Source organism: Arachis stenosperma, chromosome 3 (assembly GCF_014773155.1).
Source record: "Arachis stenosperma cultivar V10309 chromosome 3, arast.V10309.gnm1.PFL2, whole genome shotgun sequence".
Classification (NCBI taxonomy): domain Eukaryota; kingdom Viridiplantae; phylum Streptophyta; class Magnoliopsida; order Fabales; family Fabaceae; genus Arachis; species Arachis stenosperma.
The window spans coordinates 140,790,921-140,808,547 of record NC_080379.1 but is presented as its reverse complement, the minus strand read 5'-3'; the positions used below and the strand labels follow the sequence as shown (position 1 = coordinate 140,808,547).

The 17,627-nt window shown below is 34.2% G+C and overlaps 1 pseudogene; it reads right to left on the bottom strand.

The window, feature by feature from the left end:
• Positions 1-13,265: 13,265 nt before the first annotated feature.
• On the bottom strand, positions 13,266-17,332 carry LOC130969948 (serine carboxypeptidase-like 45; annotated as a pseudogene).
• Positions 17,333-17,627: the final 295 nt, after the last annotated feature.

The window sequence follows — 17,627 nt, the reverse complement described above, 5'->3', positions numbered from 1 at the left end:
TGGTTTTTGGATTGAGAGTTGGCAAAATTGAGTTTTTAGTGTTTTTGGTAAAAATGAATTTTTGGTGAACTTTAACGGATCATAACTTGAGCCTCGGTTTTCAAAATTTGTCAAAAATTACTTTAAATTAATGTTCATTGAAAACTCTTTGAATTGATATAAAGTTTGTAAAATTTGAAGTTTTGTAGAGGGAGTTATGATCATTCAAAGTTTGGTGTCAAAATTTGAAATTTTGCAAAGTTGCAGAATTTTGTTATTTCTGGTATGTGCGAACGCACAGCCTTGTGCGCACGCACACCCCTGTGATTTTTTGAACCTGTGCGCATGCACAGCTTTGTGCGTACGCACACACAGGGGAAGGCTTTTTGCTTAGAGCGCTAGCACAACCTGTGCGTGCACACATCCAATGAAGATTTACAACCTATGCATATGCATAGCCCTGTGCGCACGCACATATTGGGAAGGGCAGTCTGTTGAGAGCGCTAGCACACCTTGTGCGAGCGAACAAAACTCAAACATTTTGTACTTGTGCGTACGCACACCTCTATGCGTACACACACTTTTTAAAACTTCACCTCGGCATGTGCACGCACACCCCTATTTGTATGCACACGTCCTGTTTCTCAAACTTAAACTTTGTCTTCAACTATTTTACCTTCCCAATAAGCTTGTACACTTCTGAGACACCATTTTAAGACTCTTGGATTTTTTTCGGGCATTAAAACATGGAAAAGGTCCTAGGAGGTTTGATTTGGTATTATTTTGAAAAGTTAGAGAACGGAGGCTTAGGTTTCTGGTGTACTGAGGATGGGTTTGGTGGAGTGTGAAAGAAGAATGGTATATGAATTGAGAAATTGACGAACTAGTGAGTTCGGAACAAAAAGTTGTTAATTGATGATAGTTATGATGTTGGAAACTTGGAGATGAATGGTTATGATTGATGAAATGAGTATGAGTGGAAGTGTGCTATGAGGAGTGGCCTCTGAGATTGAATACGTGATTATGATATACATTGTTATCCGTTGTAGGGGCTGTGGCAGTCTCCTGCCTACGTTCGGATGTAAGGCTTGAAGCTGGGATTCTCACTCGTATTTATTGCTCAAGAGGACGGTGGTAGGGCACTCTCCCTCGAAATGTTTTTCCTCTGAAAGGAGAAGGTGGTTGGGAACTCATCCCTCGAAAATTTTTCTCCTGAGCATGGGTTTCTCTCTGGTTGCAAGGTGGTAGGGCACTGACCCATGGAATGACGCGGCATCCAAAGGAAGGTAGCAGGGCACTCTCCCTCAGAACGTTTCCCTCTGAAAGGAGAAGGTGGTAGGGCACTTATCCCTCGGAATTGTTCCTCCTGAGTATGCACAACAGAGAGACTAATCCGGGAACTGCCGTCCGAATTTTCTGTTGGGTTTGGCACAATAATCGACATGTGATATCACAGCCAATAGGACATACATTCATCTTATGTATCTCCTATATGCTTGATTGCTTTGATTACTTGAGTTTGCCTAATTGTATAATATGCCTACTTGCTTCTTGAATTACCTGTTATATATATGAGTACTACATGTGTTTTCCTTACTTGCATTATCTGTGTTTGTTTGGTGCTGAGGAGGTTAGGTAAGCGGTGACAATGGGATCGCACGAAGGGTAGGTTGGTGATGGCTGTGGGATAGCGGAGACTAGTTTTAGATTGAAATTCCCTAAGTTTAGATACCGTTATTTATTGGTTACAGTTTAAATTATTTATTTCGTTTAAGCTTGAATATCTGTTTTGTATGAAGCTCTAGGATTGCCTCTGGCATTCCGGGGTCTTACATCTTACATTACTGGGTACTGTTACCATACTGAGAACTTCCAGTTCTCATTCCATACGTTGTTGTTTTTAGATGCAGGTTGCAACCTACCTCAGTGAGTTTTCAGATGCAGTTATTCTGTATAAGCTATTTACTTTCAAAACTCTGTATGTCAGTATTCAACTAGTTGGCCTAAACTTCGCAGGCTATGGCTAGTATATTATGCTTATTATACTATTATATTTTGTTATCTATTACCTTTATCTTGTGCCTTAAGTTTGTAGCTTCGTGTGAACGTTCGCGCTTTGTAATTCCGTATTTGAGCTTATTTTCTTCATCGGACTTCTAAAATAATTGTTCTTTCTATGTATATTTATGTATGAACCTTAGAATTGTCGTAACCCTTGATTAACCTTTGCCTTATGGCATGAGGTAAAGTTTAGGGTAATTAAGGTGTTACAGTCATCATCTTTCTTTTGCACGTTTCTTTCTTCAACGTCATTAGTGTTGCTACCACTATCGTCAACATCATCGCTGCCACCATTATTATTTTCTTTTGCGCATTCTTCTTCTTCTTCTTCTTGATGTTGTTGTTGTGTAATTTTTTCTTTTCTTTTTTCTTCTTCATTCAGAAAAATACACATAGCACATAGATTTTGGTGTACAGTACAAAAAATCTTGGAACATAACACAAAAATTTTGGTGTGTAGCACATATATTTTTGGATGACTACATATCGAAATATTGACTCATCCAACTAATAAAATACATTCACAGCAAAACGTTGTGTGCTATGTGCAAAAGTTTGTGTGTAATATGCAAAAATTTGTATATTATTCTAATAAAATACCATAACACATGAATTTTGATGTACAACACAAATTTTGATGCATAGCACAAAACTTTTGATGTACAGTATATAAATTTTTGGAGGACTACATATCTAGAACATTGACTAACCCAATTAACAAAATACATTCATCGCAAAAATTTGTGTGTTATGTGCAAAAATATGTGTGCTATATGCAAAAATTTGTATACACTACCAATGAAATACACACAACACATAAATTTTAGTGTACAACACAAAAATTTTGGTACGTAGCATAGAAATTTTGATGTGCAAATTTTTAAAGGACTAAATATTCAGAACATTGACTCACTCGCTTAATAAAATACATTCTTAGCAAAAAATTGTGTGCTATGTGCAAAGATTTGTATGATATGTGCAAAATTTATGTGTTATATCGATAAGTTTGTGTTATATGCAAAATTTTGTGTTATGTTTTAAAAAATTGTGTTATATGAATAAGTTTGTGTTCTCTCCAACAAAAAGTTATTTACTACAAAAGGCGTGGAAAATAAAGAGTAGTGACATGTGTACATGTTTTTTTCGTTGGGTTTACACCAACTTGGTTGGACCTGGCTTCAAAAATACTTGTATTCGTAGCATCCCTCTTAATAAATATTATGCTCATATCCCTAAATTTTAATTATAACTAGAGTGAGACTCACGCGATCTGCGGACTCGTAAACTAATGATAATATGTAGTATATTTTAATAAGTATTATATTATTTAAAAATTGGTTTGGGTGAGGAGTGAGGGAAAAAAGCATGAGAAGAGTTTATTTCTCTGTCTCGTTCATGTTTCCTTCGTTTTTGCTTCAGTCATGCGAGGTGGCTATATGAGATGAAAAACCTGTAAAATTATTAAATAATTATTGAATAAATTAATTATTATTTAAAGAAATTAGAAAATAGAATTTTATAGTTAAATAAGATAGAGTTAATTAAAATAAGAATTTTAACACTAATTTTAAATAATTTGGCCCAAGATTGGGCCAAAAGGGAGCGAATCGGGCCCGTATTGGGCCCAAAGACCCAACCTATTACCCATTTAATGAGTGAGCTTCAGCCTTCTTCCCCGTTTCAAACACACACACATGCTGAAAATGGAAGAGAGGTGAGGTGAGGGTTCCAACTTCGATTTCAATCTTCAATCCATCATATTTTTTTATCCGGAGCTCCGATTGACAAGCCGTCAGCGACCACGCATTTGTTTTGAAATTATCTACAAAATCCAGTAAATTAAAAGGTGAGAAAACCATATTCCTAGTTTCTGTCTTCTCTTCTCTTTTTCAAAAATTTAGTGTTTGGGTTTTGAGATTTTGATGTTTTGATGTATTTAGGGTCAATCTAATTTGAGAAGATTATTGGGTTATGATAATATAATATTTGAAGAAGGTAAGAACCCTAGCCCTCTGTGGAATTGTTGATATTTTGAGTTTAGGGATTAATTATAGTGATATATGTGGTTTAGATTGAATATTGTTGATTTGGAGTACATTGATGATGTTGGAAGCTTGATTGTTGAGCCTTGGTGGTTGTGATTTGGTTCGGAGAGGCTTTAGGGCTGTGAACTCTCGAGGAATGTTGACCATGAGGTGTCCTTGGGTTTTACGAGGAATCGACTAGGGTACGGTTTAAGTTTCATTTAAGTACCGTGTGATATGATGTGAATTCCTAGGTTAGGTGCCCCTAGGATTAAGGTTGAATGGTATGATTGATTGGTATTATATGTGTAGTGGATGATATTGGATAAGGATTGTGGAATTGTGCATTGTTGTTGTGTTGATTGAAATTGGTATTGGATAGTGAATTATATGGTGATAAGTTTATGTATGTTAATTTGATGAAATATTGGGCCGGAGGCCGTGAATTTAGGCCAGAGGCCAAAAAGAGGTAAGGATGGTAAGTGTTTGGTTGATGATTGGTGATTAAATGAATGATAGTAACATATAAATGTTTCAACATGATGTTTTGTTGATTATTGAACTTGAAAGATTGGATGTTGTTTGAATTGAATTGTTGAGTTGAGATTCAAGAAAGTAGGAAATTGGTGGGTTATGGATTGAATAAGAAAGTTTAAAATATAAGTTGGGAGTGGTTTGATGCTGAATGGCTAAGGTTGGGGTTGATTTAAAAAGGTTTGGAATTGGTATGTTTTGAAAATGGAGGTTTTGTAAAGTTTTATATAAACTGTGTTTTTGGCCAACTTTGGCGAAGCATAACTTGATCTCCGAACCTTCGATTTGTGTCAAACTTGTTTAGAAATAAACTTTGGTCTGAGATGTTTATTTCGGTTGAAGAACGGAGGAAAAATGTTTTAAAATGAGGAAGTTATGCTCAATCAAAATTTGGTATACAAAGTTGAAAATTCTGGACTTAGCAGCTTTTTGGAGCTTATGCAGTATATGCATACGCATACCCCTCATTTGCAAAGGGTCATTTCTATCCAGCGTACATGCATATGTGGACAAGGATATGCTCACGCAAGATGGGATAAACTGCACTCCCACGCATACGCGTGACACCTGTTTTCAGCAAACTCAATTTTATGTTTTAAAACCTAGTTTCGAACCTCTAAACCTCTGTTTTTACTCTTTTAGCCCCTAAACCTTAATTGTAGGTTGAGTGGTGAGAAGAATGTAGGAAGGAGTGGTAACTTGAAGATGAAGAAAGTTTGAAAAATGAATGAATGAATGTAAGGGAAAATGAATAAAGAAGTAATACTGAAATATACTTGATGATTAAATGATTATGATTAATTGAGTAAACGTGAAAATGTGGCGAGTATGCTGGAGATGCATATATGAGTTAATGAATGAATGTGGTAAATGAATCATGATGGAAAATTTTGGATTAGTATGCTTGTATTTATCTTTCTAGTTGTAAGGGTGACAGCCTGACAGGGAAGAGATACCCTCTAATGGTGACAGGGCATATAATCCCTCTAATGGTGACAGGGCACATATATCCTCTAATGGTGATAATGCACTGATACCCTCTAATGGTGACAGGGTACAGATATCCTCTAATGGTGATAGGGTACATATACCACCCTCTAATGGTGACATAACACGTATTCCCTCTAACGGTATTAATGAGCAACAGAGAGATAGTGTCTGGGTTAGCTACCAGACACGTCGGGTTAGCTTGATAACCGATAGATGAGACTCATCAGTCATAGGATAGACATATATCAAATGCATATGTTTGAATTGTTTGGGTTTGCTTAATTACTTTGGTTTGCCTAATTGTACATGTTTCATGATTATTTGCTAATTAACTTACTTGCCTTACTTGTGTATTACTTGTTTGTATTATTTGTGTTTGATTTGGTTCTTGGGTTAGTTGTTTGGGAGGTGGTAAAGTATGAAGGGTTTTGGGTTAGAATTAGAATTCCCTATGATAGTTGCCAAGTTATGGATTAATGAGAACTTAAGATGGATATGACGAGATAAGAAGTTTAAGATGCTTAGTGAATTTATATTATAGTGCATTGTATTTATTTGGCACTTTTACCATACTAGGAACCCATGGGTCGGGGGTTCTCATTCCGTGTATATATTTTTGTTTTTCAGATGCAGGTCCTGACGTTCAGCAGTGAACTGGATTCGTCTGAATGACGGCGGAGTTTATCTGATTCTGTTTTGTGCTTTTAGATTTCTCTCCTTATTTTGTAAAAACAATTACAATGTATGTATGCATTCTTTTAAAACTTGCCTATAGAGGCTTTGATATATTTTTGGAGAGATAGGAATTTCTATTGTCAACTGTTTTAACTCTGTAACCATAGTCGAACTAAACTTCGCGGGTCGCAACTAGTGGCTAGTATACTTATATTTATGTTTATTCTATTTCTTCCTTATATGCTTTAGTCATTTTATTTGCTAGCTGAACGCGTTGACTTTACTTTGCTTCGATACGTGAGTGTTATGACTTCGCGATTTTAATTTCACTTTTCAGGCTTTTCAATTAATACTTCTTTCAATTATACCTATATTTATGTATTAAAAATCCACCTTGAGAGTCGTACCACCTTATTATCATTGATTTATGACTCGAGCATAATAATTTGAATATTAAGGTGTTATATGAGAGGGGGCGTCCCATTCCCATGAGCCAAGAGAACGAGATAGAGTGTGCAAGGAAGAGGAATCACTTCACAGGCAGGGAAAGAAGGTAATGGAGTCTGGAGAAGGAGCTGAATACTCGGGATCGAGGGCTAATGTGCCAAGAGCAGAGGACTGGATAGAAGAAGAAGGAGAGACACAACACGCAATTGATGTATAGGGCCAACTAGTTCCTGAAGCGAAAGGCATTGTGGAAAATACTTTTCAGATAGAGAGGAGGTGTTTCTTTTCTTCTATTGTAAAAAAAGGAAGCTCAGCTAAGCAATCCACTAATGTTGAGGAGATGGAATCAGAGGAGGAAGATAAGGAATCAAATGAGAAACATGATGAACAAGATGTTTTGGTGGAAAAATCTATGAGTAGCCTTTATAACCTAGTTATAAGTGATGCAATGAAGAAAGCAATTAGTGATGAACGGTGAGACACATACATTATCAAATTAATGGGTAAGAAAATCTCTTTTCCTGTTTTGAAGCGTAGATTGGAGGTCATGTAAAAAAAAGGGAAGTTTAGATGTAATAGACCTAGGGAACAATTTTTTCCTCATGAAGTTCTACAACTCAGAAGATATGGATTATGCAATAACAGAAGGTCCATAAAAAATAATGGATCACTATTTGAGAATCAGAAGCTAGCGCTCTAATTTCAACTCTCTTACTGAAATCATTGACAAGCTGGCGGTGTGGGTGAGATTTCCAAGCCTTGCTATTGAATACTATAATGAGAAAATTATGATGAAAATAGGAAATATAATGGGACAAACTCTAAAAGTATGCCCCAATACAGAGAAGGTTTCGAGAGAAAAAATTTTTCAGATCCGTGTTGAAGTAGATATGACAGAACTTTTGGCATCTCAATGTCAAACTAATGGAGTGACACATATGGTAAAGTATGAAGAGATCCACAAAGTGTATTTTCAATATGAAAAAATAGGACATGATAAGAAGAATGTCCAAAAATCAAGAATGGAAGCACACCTACAGGAGATGTGAAACAAGCAGGAAGAATGAAGGTAGAAAAGGAGGAAAAAAAGGGAATGGTTGAAAAAAATAAGGATAAAATGGTCATAGAAGGAGAGAAGAAAAGTTATGGACCATGGATGCTGATACAATGGTCTGTGAAAAAAAAAACAGAGAAAACCATTAAAGAAAAGGAAGGTATAGGTAGTAGGAACAAAGAAAAAAGCAATACTGCAGGGAACGTGGGTAAAATGCAAAAGTCTAGGTTTACAGTCCTAGTAGAAGAGGAAAAAAAATTCTAACATGTACCAAAATGAGGAGAATATAGACATTGAAAAAGACAAGTAGAAAGTTTCTGAGGACAATAATAGGTATTTTTATCGTAGTTAAAAGTTAGTAAACAAAATTATTAATATTTATTTTTTATCATATTTTTCTTTATAATTATATATATGAAGATGTATTCTCTTTGTTTTGTTAGTAAATTATAATTAAAAATTATTAAAGTTTAATTTGTTTAGTTATTACAAAAGCAACAACCAACAATATATTGAGAAAAGTATAGTTATAAGAATTTTAAAATATGATTATATTTAAAGTAATACAAAATAATAAAAATAATAAGAGTATTTTTTCATAAATTTGTTTTAAAAAAATACAATAAATATTTTTATTTTGTACCTAATTATATAATAGAATCATTTTTAAGTAGATAGACTCTTTTTTATTTATTGGTGTAAATATTTTTCATAGACTAACTACAAATTTATGAAATGAAATAATAGTCGTAAGAATATTATGTATAATATATAAGTAGAACAAATAGTGTGAAATTTAAATATTTTATAATTTAACGTTTGTTATGATAATATTATTATTATGACATTTTTAATGTAGATATTTATACATTTAAGTAATATAATATATTTTTATTCAATAATAATATGTAATAACTTAATTAATTATGGAAGTTATGATTTTAATTTTTATTTTTTAAAAATATTTTACTAAAAGTTGATTAATTAATTTTTACGTTTTACCAAGTAATTAAAATTGATAATGTGACATCATTAAAAAAGAAAATATGACTTAAATTTAATAAAAAAATTGGTATTAATTTTTAAAAATAATAAATAGAGAGATATATATATAATATATGAATATATCCGATTTTCAACGGTCTAATTAATTAAATATATGACTTTAGTTAACAGGTAATTTAAGTGTATGAGTTAAAATTATTATTAGTTAAAAATTTTAAATTTATTATTCAATTAACATACAACAAGTATATTAAAAAATAAATTTTATATTTTTATTAGTAATTTTAACATGTTTAGCCAAATTCTAAATGTATTTAGAACATGAAAAAATAGAAAAATTTTAAAATGTTTCTCCAAAAAAAATTTATTTTTTTTAAAAATTGATATTTTTAATACATTAAATATATTCAAAAATTCAGACATTTTATTTTATAGAGACATTGTAGCCTGCATTATTGGAGCATATGTTATGGTCTTGGACACACTCCAACGCTATCGTGTCGGTTAGTTAAGACCATGTCAGCTTAACCCTCAATACTTAGCAAGAAAGCTAAGAACACAAGAGAACACAAGAGAAATGAAGCTTTGGTGAAAAGAACATTTTATTACCCAAGTGTTTGTTGCAAATGATTCACATACCCAAACTCTAACTCTCACCTCCTATTTATAACCATCTACCTCCTCAATGAATGATTATAATTAAATTTAATCAACGGTCCAGATTGATCATCCAGAACCTTCACTACAAATATCTATCCTACCACATTTCTCTAAATATTTATAGATTATTCTATACTACTCTTTATACTTCTATATACATCTACACTTTTCTAAAATATTCTATGACCTTCTAGAGTCTTCTAAAATTTTCTAAGTATTTCAAGACCTTTTAGGGCATTCTAGAATGTTCGAAAACTATCTAGAGCATTCTCAAACACTTCAGAAAATTATATAAACACCGTTAAATCTAACATTCTAAAATTTATCGTGACATTCTCTCCCACCTAATGCGCAGATATCCTCGTCACATTCTATTCATGATAGCGCTCTAGGTGTTCTTGAAATTGCCACCGATTTTCACGAGTTTCTCAACCAGCTTCGGTTATTGGGAGTTCTTTCCACTTGATCAAGTATTGGATACTTGGTGGTACTCCTTTACGTCTCACAATGCGATTAGCTAAGATCTCTTCGATTTCCTTATCAAAGGATCTAATCACTATTGGCGGAGAATGATTCGAGTCACCTCTATTTGGTTTCTCTCGGTTTCTATGATACAGTTTAAGCATACTCACATAAAAAACGGGATAGATCTTCAATAAAAGAAGGGAGTTGTACTTTATAAGCAACCTCCCCAACACGCCCAATGATCTCAAATAGCCTTTCATATTTGTGGATTAATCCCTTATGGACCTTTTGAGAGATTTTGAATTGTTGTGGAAGAAGTTTAATCATTATCTTGTCTTTCATTTGATAGCTTGCATGCCTCATCTTCTAATCTTTCCATTACTTCATCCTCTTTGCAGCTTTGTCGAGGTAAGAACGAGTGACATCTACTTGTTCTTCCCATGACTTAATCATAAGATAAGCTCTAGGGCTCTTTCTTGAGTAAGAGAAAGAAAGAGAGTGTGGTGTAAGTGGTTGTTGTCCAGTCACAATCTCGAATGAATTTTTCTTGTGGATTCACTACTTTGCAGATTGTATAATAACTGAGCAATGTCCAAAAATTTTGTCCAATCCTTTTGATTAGCACTTACGAAATACCTCAAGTAACACTTGAGTAAGGCTTTCACTCTCTCAGTCTGTCCATCGGTTTGAGAATGAAAGCTTGTTAAGAAATAAAACTCCAACCCAAAGAGTTTGAACAGCTCTGTCCATAGTTGTCTTGTGAAGCGTGGATCTTGATCACTAATGATGCTTTTAAGCCATCCTCAGTATTTCATCATATTCTTCAAGAATAATCGTGCTGCTTTCTCTGAAGTGTAGTCAGTAGGGATAGGTATAAAGGTAGCATACTTCGAGAAACGATCCACTACTACGAGGATAGATCCAAACCCCTCGCAATTCGATAAGGCATAGATGAAATCTAGAGAGATACTTTTTTACAGTCGCTTTGATGGAGGCAGAGGTTCCAACAACCCATTTGGTGCCTTATTTATAATCTTATCTTGTTGACACACAAGACAAGTCTTCACATAACTCTCCATTTCATCTCTTATTTGAGACTAATAATAGGAAGATTCAATGAGTACCAATGTCCTTCGTTGACTGACCTTGGTGACCAGCCCACTTGGTGTCGTGGCATTCTCTCACCAACTTTTTTCTTAGATTTCCTACTTAAAGCCGTATAGTCTTTTCCCTTTGGTGTAAAGAAGGTTGTCTTCTAGCCAAAATCTTTTAGTCTTACTTTCTCTAGCCAACTCCACCAACTTCTTGGCTGATGGATCATGACGTAACCCTTATTTGATGATGCGTATAATTTTTTCATTGACCATATTTACGCATTTTCTTCTCCACCACAAAGTAGCATTATCAGAAAGGTAGAGAGCTGCAATGTGTACCTTTATTGTTTCTTCGACCACCCCTTGACCTTCAAAGTACCTTTCCATTTGCCATAGGAAGTTTTCCACCTCTCGAGCGTCCCTCACGCCATTGAACTCCTTGGGTTTCTGGAGATCAATCTTTGTTGTCTCCCTTATAATGGTTGGTCAGAATTTTGCCTTCTCAAACCAAACTCGATCCTTCTTGAATAGTTTCAAGGAATTCTCAAGCTTTTCTTCTATTTGGAGCATGCTTTCTTGAAAACATCTAATTCTCCTGACATGTGAGCCTTGAGGGTCTCTTTGTCGTGTTCTATCCTTTGGAAACGCTCATCCATAGAGGATAGAACATTCTCCAACATAAAAACTCGCTTTTCTAAGAAGTTAGAGTCCTTATCTCTAAGCTTACTTGAAAAACAGGACTTCTTGCGTCCCCATTGAAATGGAATAACATCCCTTCCCCTTTGAGCCTCCACATGCTCCATAGTTACACTAGAAGCTATACCCACAAAGCACTTGTGTTCCCTCTCAAACCAATGCCAAATTGTCACGGTTTTGGACACACTTCAATGCTACCGTGCCAGCACTCGAACTTACTTAACCTCTTGAGGTAAAACTAAGTCTGCCTAACTTTCAATACTTAGTAAGAAAGTTAAAAACACAAGAGAAACACAAGAGAAAGAAAGCTTTGGTGGAAAGAAAATTTTATTACTCAAGTGTTTGTTGCAAATAATTAACACACCCAAACTCTAACTCTCACCTCCTATTTATAGCCATCTACCTCCTCAATGAATGGTTAGGATTAAATCTAATCAACGGTCCAAATTGATCATCTAGAACTTTCATTACAAATGTCTATCCTACAACGTTTTTCTAAATATTTCTAAATTATTTCTTACTATTTTTCATACTTTTATATATATCCACACTCTTCTAGAATACTCTATCACCTTTCAGAGTCTTATAGAATCTTCTAGGGTGTTCCGAGACTTTCTAGAGCATTTTAGAATATTCTAAAACCATCTAGAGCATTCTCAAACACTCTAAAATACTATACAAACACCATTAAATCTAACCTTCTAAAATTTACCGTGACAGATAGGTTGACATGGCTCAACACGTAAATTATCCCTAAGTAATATGACAAGAGATTTCGTGATAATAATTTTTTAAATTTTAACAATATTTACTTCATGCACATGGCTAAATAGGAGTTATATTGCAACTTAAATACTGTCCTGCAATACATAATTTTGCTGTTTTATATACTATTTCTTCATTTTTGTTGCTACAATATATTCATTTGTTATGACTTTCTTTTACCTGAGTTCTTAGACTAAAAAAAAAGATACAATATACTCTTAAAATGTGTAATTATTTATAATTACATAATTTATTTTATTCATAAGGTTCTTCAAAAAATTTTTCATATACAAATGTATGAAAGGCTTTTTGATGAATAAAAGCTTGCGTTAATTTGTACTTGTCAATTTACTAGCATTATGGGTTTTGCAGAATAAAAGGCTCGTAAAGCAAATAACTTTCAGCGCATGTTTGACACTGCTTCTGGTACAGATGATAAGTGGGATCGGTAATAGTTGCTCTTTCATCTCCCACAAAGAAGCTCGAGTTCAACATATAATTTCTCTAATGCAGCTGAGTATTCTTGTTGACTTCGCTCTGATGCTGGTCCTGTTCTGGGGGTGATTATTACTTAGTAACAGTAGAAGCCTTGTTAAGCTAAATTGTTAATTTCCAATATGAACTTTTAGAATGGATTATAAGCTGTTCAATTTATGTTTCTTTACACCAGCATCACACCAGAAATTCAATGTGACACAGCTTATGTTTGCACAGAAAGAAAAATTAATCCATGTTACCCAGATAATCAACATTGTTTGGCTAGAGATTTAGACACAACTCAGCTGCATTCTCTTACAAGTTATAAATCGGTGCTGAATTTCTTTTGGCCAAGGATGCATTACACCTAACAGTTCATAAACAATAAAGCCCACAAAGACAAAGGGTATGTTTGTGAGTGTTGATTTTGGAAGGAATGGAAGGGCTAAAGATGTAAAATGAATTAACTTTACATTTTAAACCACTAATCAAAACTCACAAATACACCCTAAAAGAAAGGGGAAAAAAAAATCCGACTTTTCTTTGACATTCTGCACAGTTACTACATTCCTTTACTAATTATATAGTCCAAATATTAGGGATACTAATTACAATCTCTAAGTGAAAACACTAGAATTGGTGGTCAGAAAATTTCAGGTAGAGGCTTGTCTTCCAAGAATGACTTAAATAAAACAAGTGATCTTTCAGGCTGTGAGAAAGGAGCTTCATGGGAGGCCCCTCTGATGGTTGCAAATGAGAGAATGTTGCCATAAACTTGAGTCCATCCACCAACCTAAACATAATAATTTCTTAAAACTCAGATTATTTTATGATATGTACATATTACATAATTTACAATGTTTTGAAACTTCTTCATTGGAGTACCTGTTGACCTTCAAACCATACTCTGTAAGGGACTGTTGTATTCAGTCCGAATTGTTTTGACAGCTTTTGAACCAAGGTGCGGCTTCCGGTCAGTGGAATCACTGAATCTTGATCACCGCTATATTAAGAATAATATGTTGTTATGCTAATTAATTAGGACTTAGTACTTGATACACCTATATGGGCCCTTCAGGTTCAAGTAAGCAATAGAATCAAGTAGAAGAAGGAAAATTATAGTTCTAATTAATTACCTGTAAATTAAGACCCTAACTCCAGCTTTTAGGAGTGCTCCAACAACAGGCAGTGTAGGAACTTCCAGGTTGAGCATATCATAGTCAAGGATGCTGTTACCAACAAAATACATGTCAATGTTTACTGAGTAGACAAGTTATGGTTACTGGATTTCCAAGTTTTAAAGATCAAAGAAGCAATGACATTTGAGTGAAAAACTAATTTTTGTCTTGACAATCCTAGGATGCAACAAGGTTAATTTACACCAATATATTTTTAAAGATTTACACTACTGTATTAACTTGGTGTATGAAATTTGGTGCAATTTTCATTCTCTACTTTACTGTCTTATTTTTTTTCTTTATTCATCCAAAGTTTGATAAGATTACCTGCTGCAGACATCCCACTTGCGAACTCCAATGAGTTTGGCATGGAGCACCTGCTGCACATCTCTTCTGTTCAAATAATTTGTAACTTTGTCATCTACGCACACATCGATGCTCTCATTTTCTTTCTGTTAAAAAAAAAAACTCAAGTAAAAAAGAACAAGCCAATTTGAAAAACAGTACTAGAAAATAAATATACTCGCTCCCATAATGACAGTGGCAGATGAAAGGGGACGTAGAGAGTACTAAATAAGGTGGTATGATGTCCAAAGAAGAAGACTCACTTGGGTTTGCGGGCAAATAACTTTGGACTGTGAAAGCACTGAGGAGATGCAAACATCAAGGGTGACATCATATTTGTCCACAAATTTGCTTGTTTCTTTGCTTACTTGGCTCATAACCTTTGAACAAATGGGGAAACTGAATCTCTATAGTATTCACTGACATACCGAGAATAGTTACAATCTGTGGTGAACATTTCATAAGTTGAATCTGATATTAATCCGTGAGACCAAAAAAACTCAGCCCTTGAATTGAAGTCAGTGGCATATTCTACAAGTGGATTACCCAACTGCAATAATGCAAAGAGACCCTTTAAGCATTAATATTATTAGCAATATCTAAGAATGGAAGGAAGAAAGAAGCATAGTTTATAAATATATTTGGTAAATAAATTGTATATTTCTTACAGCTATGCCTTTCAGATTGAATATCTTTTCCTTTTTGTTGATCTCAGTCATGAGCTTTGCTAGTTGTGGAACATAATGGCCTGATAAAAGAGAAAATGTGTAAAGAACAAATGATAGTGATTGCTTTATGTGTAACCTGCTTTTGGAATTGGAACTGGAATCTTCTAAACATGATGAGTGAACATGATGAATGTCCACATTTACCTGCATAACTTTCACCTGTTACAAACAAGTCTCTGTGCTTGAATTGAGGGAATTTGTCAAACCAGCGTCGCAAGAATACAAGATTATCCCTGGCTTAAGAACTCAAAAAGTACTAGCTTCAGAAATTTCATAATGATTATTTGAGTAATGAGTATCCCAAAACTAAAATATTGAAACTAGAAACACTCATAAGGTAAGAGATGAAAATAATCATGTAAAGTGGCAAACCATGCAAAAGTTATGTGGCATTTTTATCACTAATTGCTGCTTTGTCTTAACTTTTTTAAAAGCCTAATCATCTTAAATAATGTACGTGCCTTTTTGGACAGAAGATAGGACTGATTATTAAAGGAGCCTTCTAAAAGAAACCTATTTGCCTCAAAAGATTAAAAGGGAAGGGGGGAAAAAGTTCTAAAGTAATTGACGTTAATGGAAGATGGATACCTGTTGTTTCATCATTCACTCTGATATAAGAGGAGCTACCTTTAGCATAAGAGAACCCCACTCCAGCTGGTGTCTCCAAATACAACATGTTTGCCACTGCACACAAAGTAACTGGATCATGTTAGGACCATTCTTGAGTTATAATGGAATGGTCAATTCAATGGAATTACCTTTGTTCCAACTATACTCATTTTGAACAAGAGCTTCCCCATCTGGCCTGAAAGGTCCATTTTCTGAGAATGCACCTACTCCAAGGGAAGAACAACCAGGTCCTGTGACAAAACATGAATGAATTATCATATACATATGACACTCTTGAGACTGTTCTAGAGTATGTGTTACTTTCAAATTTTAGTACATTCATAACTCAATGTAGCTTGATATATGTATCCATACGCATTAAATTATTATTGTATAATTTCCAAAGTGACAAATATTTTGGAATGGAGAAAGTATTTTCTTTTTTAGTCTTGGAATTTTGATTTGAGTTTCTCAGTAACATAAAATATAGTTGAAGCAAGTGAGAGATTGCAGACCTCCATTGAGCCACAGCACAAGAGGCTTTGAGGCTGGATCAGCTTCTGATTCAACAAAATAGTAAAACAGAGCCTTGTGTTTCTTCTCATCCACTGTAATATATCCTGAGAACTGTTGAAAGCCTACATGGGGTTGTCCAGGAAGATGAGAAATTCTATCTGCATGAGAAGAAGAGAGGCAGAAGATCTCCATGGAAAAACTGAGTTGTAGGAACAACACAGCCATTATTATGCTTCTCCATGTTGGAAATCGGTTCATGATTCCTCAAAACAAACAAGAGAAGGAAACTAATGCAAAATGGTATGAGAGAGAGCTTGTGTGTGTGCGCGTGTCTTTTAAATTGTTACTTAATGGTGGGCCAGTTTGTGATTTGGACTCTCTCCATTTCAATGATGATTACAGTTTTAGCTTTTCTTTTTTTAATCCTTCCAGGCTTGAAAATGGTGTTGAAAGAGATGTGACAGAGGCAAAGACCAGATGCAGCTAAAAGAAGATTTGTCCATCGAATTAGGCCTCTGAATGTTTTAATCTGAGTCAGCTTGTAAGCTTTATACTATGAAAAAAATAATAATATAAAAAAAATAGGCATTGGAATATAAGTAATAATCTACCTCCATAACATTCCTTCTCAACCACAAATACCTTGTAACCTTTTTTACTACTCCAACCTGATAATATAAGGGAAACAATTTTTGTTTATAGCATATATACACTCGAATATGATCCCAATCTAAATAAGCCTGGTTTCTGTTGTGTAAATATTGTATGCAAAATTAACTAAGAATTTATCTATATTTTATACTTTTGGTGAATATGACTATCTTCTATCTACTCAAGATAGTATGTCAATTCAACACTTAGGTGTCTAAATCTTATGTTTCAATAATAGAACTAACTGATTGGATGATGTCCCTTTAAAGTAAAGTAGTTTTAGGGTCAACTATTCATTTCTTAGAAATTGTGTCAAGATGACAAACATGGTTTATATTAAAAAGATGTCTCATTTCTCTGTACCCATCAGAGTTCTGAGAGAATATGTGTACTTCAATAGCATCTTGGGGGGATATTGCAGGGTGTACTGTAGACAGAGATGCATGGCACTTTCCTTGGTTTTCCCAAAAAAAAAAAAAAAAGCTTGTTTTATTGAATAACTTCTCTTATTCAAGAAAGCATGCGAATAAGCAAGATTGGGTGTTGTTAAATAGATTGTTTTATTGAAAATCAGCTCATTCCATTCGTCTAATATTTTTCCAAGATTTTTTTTTTTTTTTTTTTACTTTGTCTTGCTATATATTTGGGAATGAACTAGTTACCTTAGACAAGTT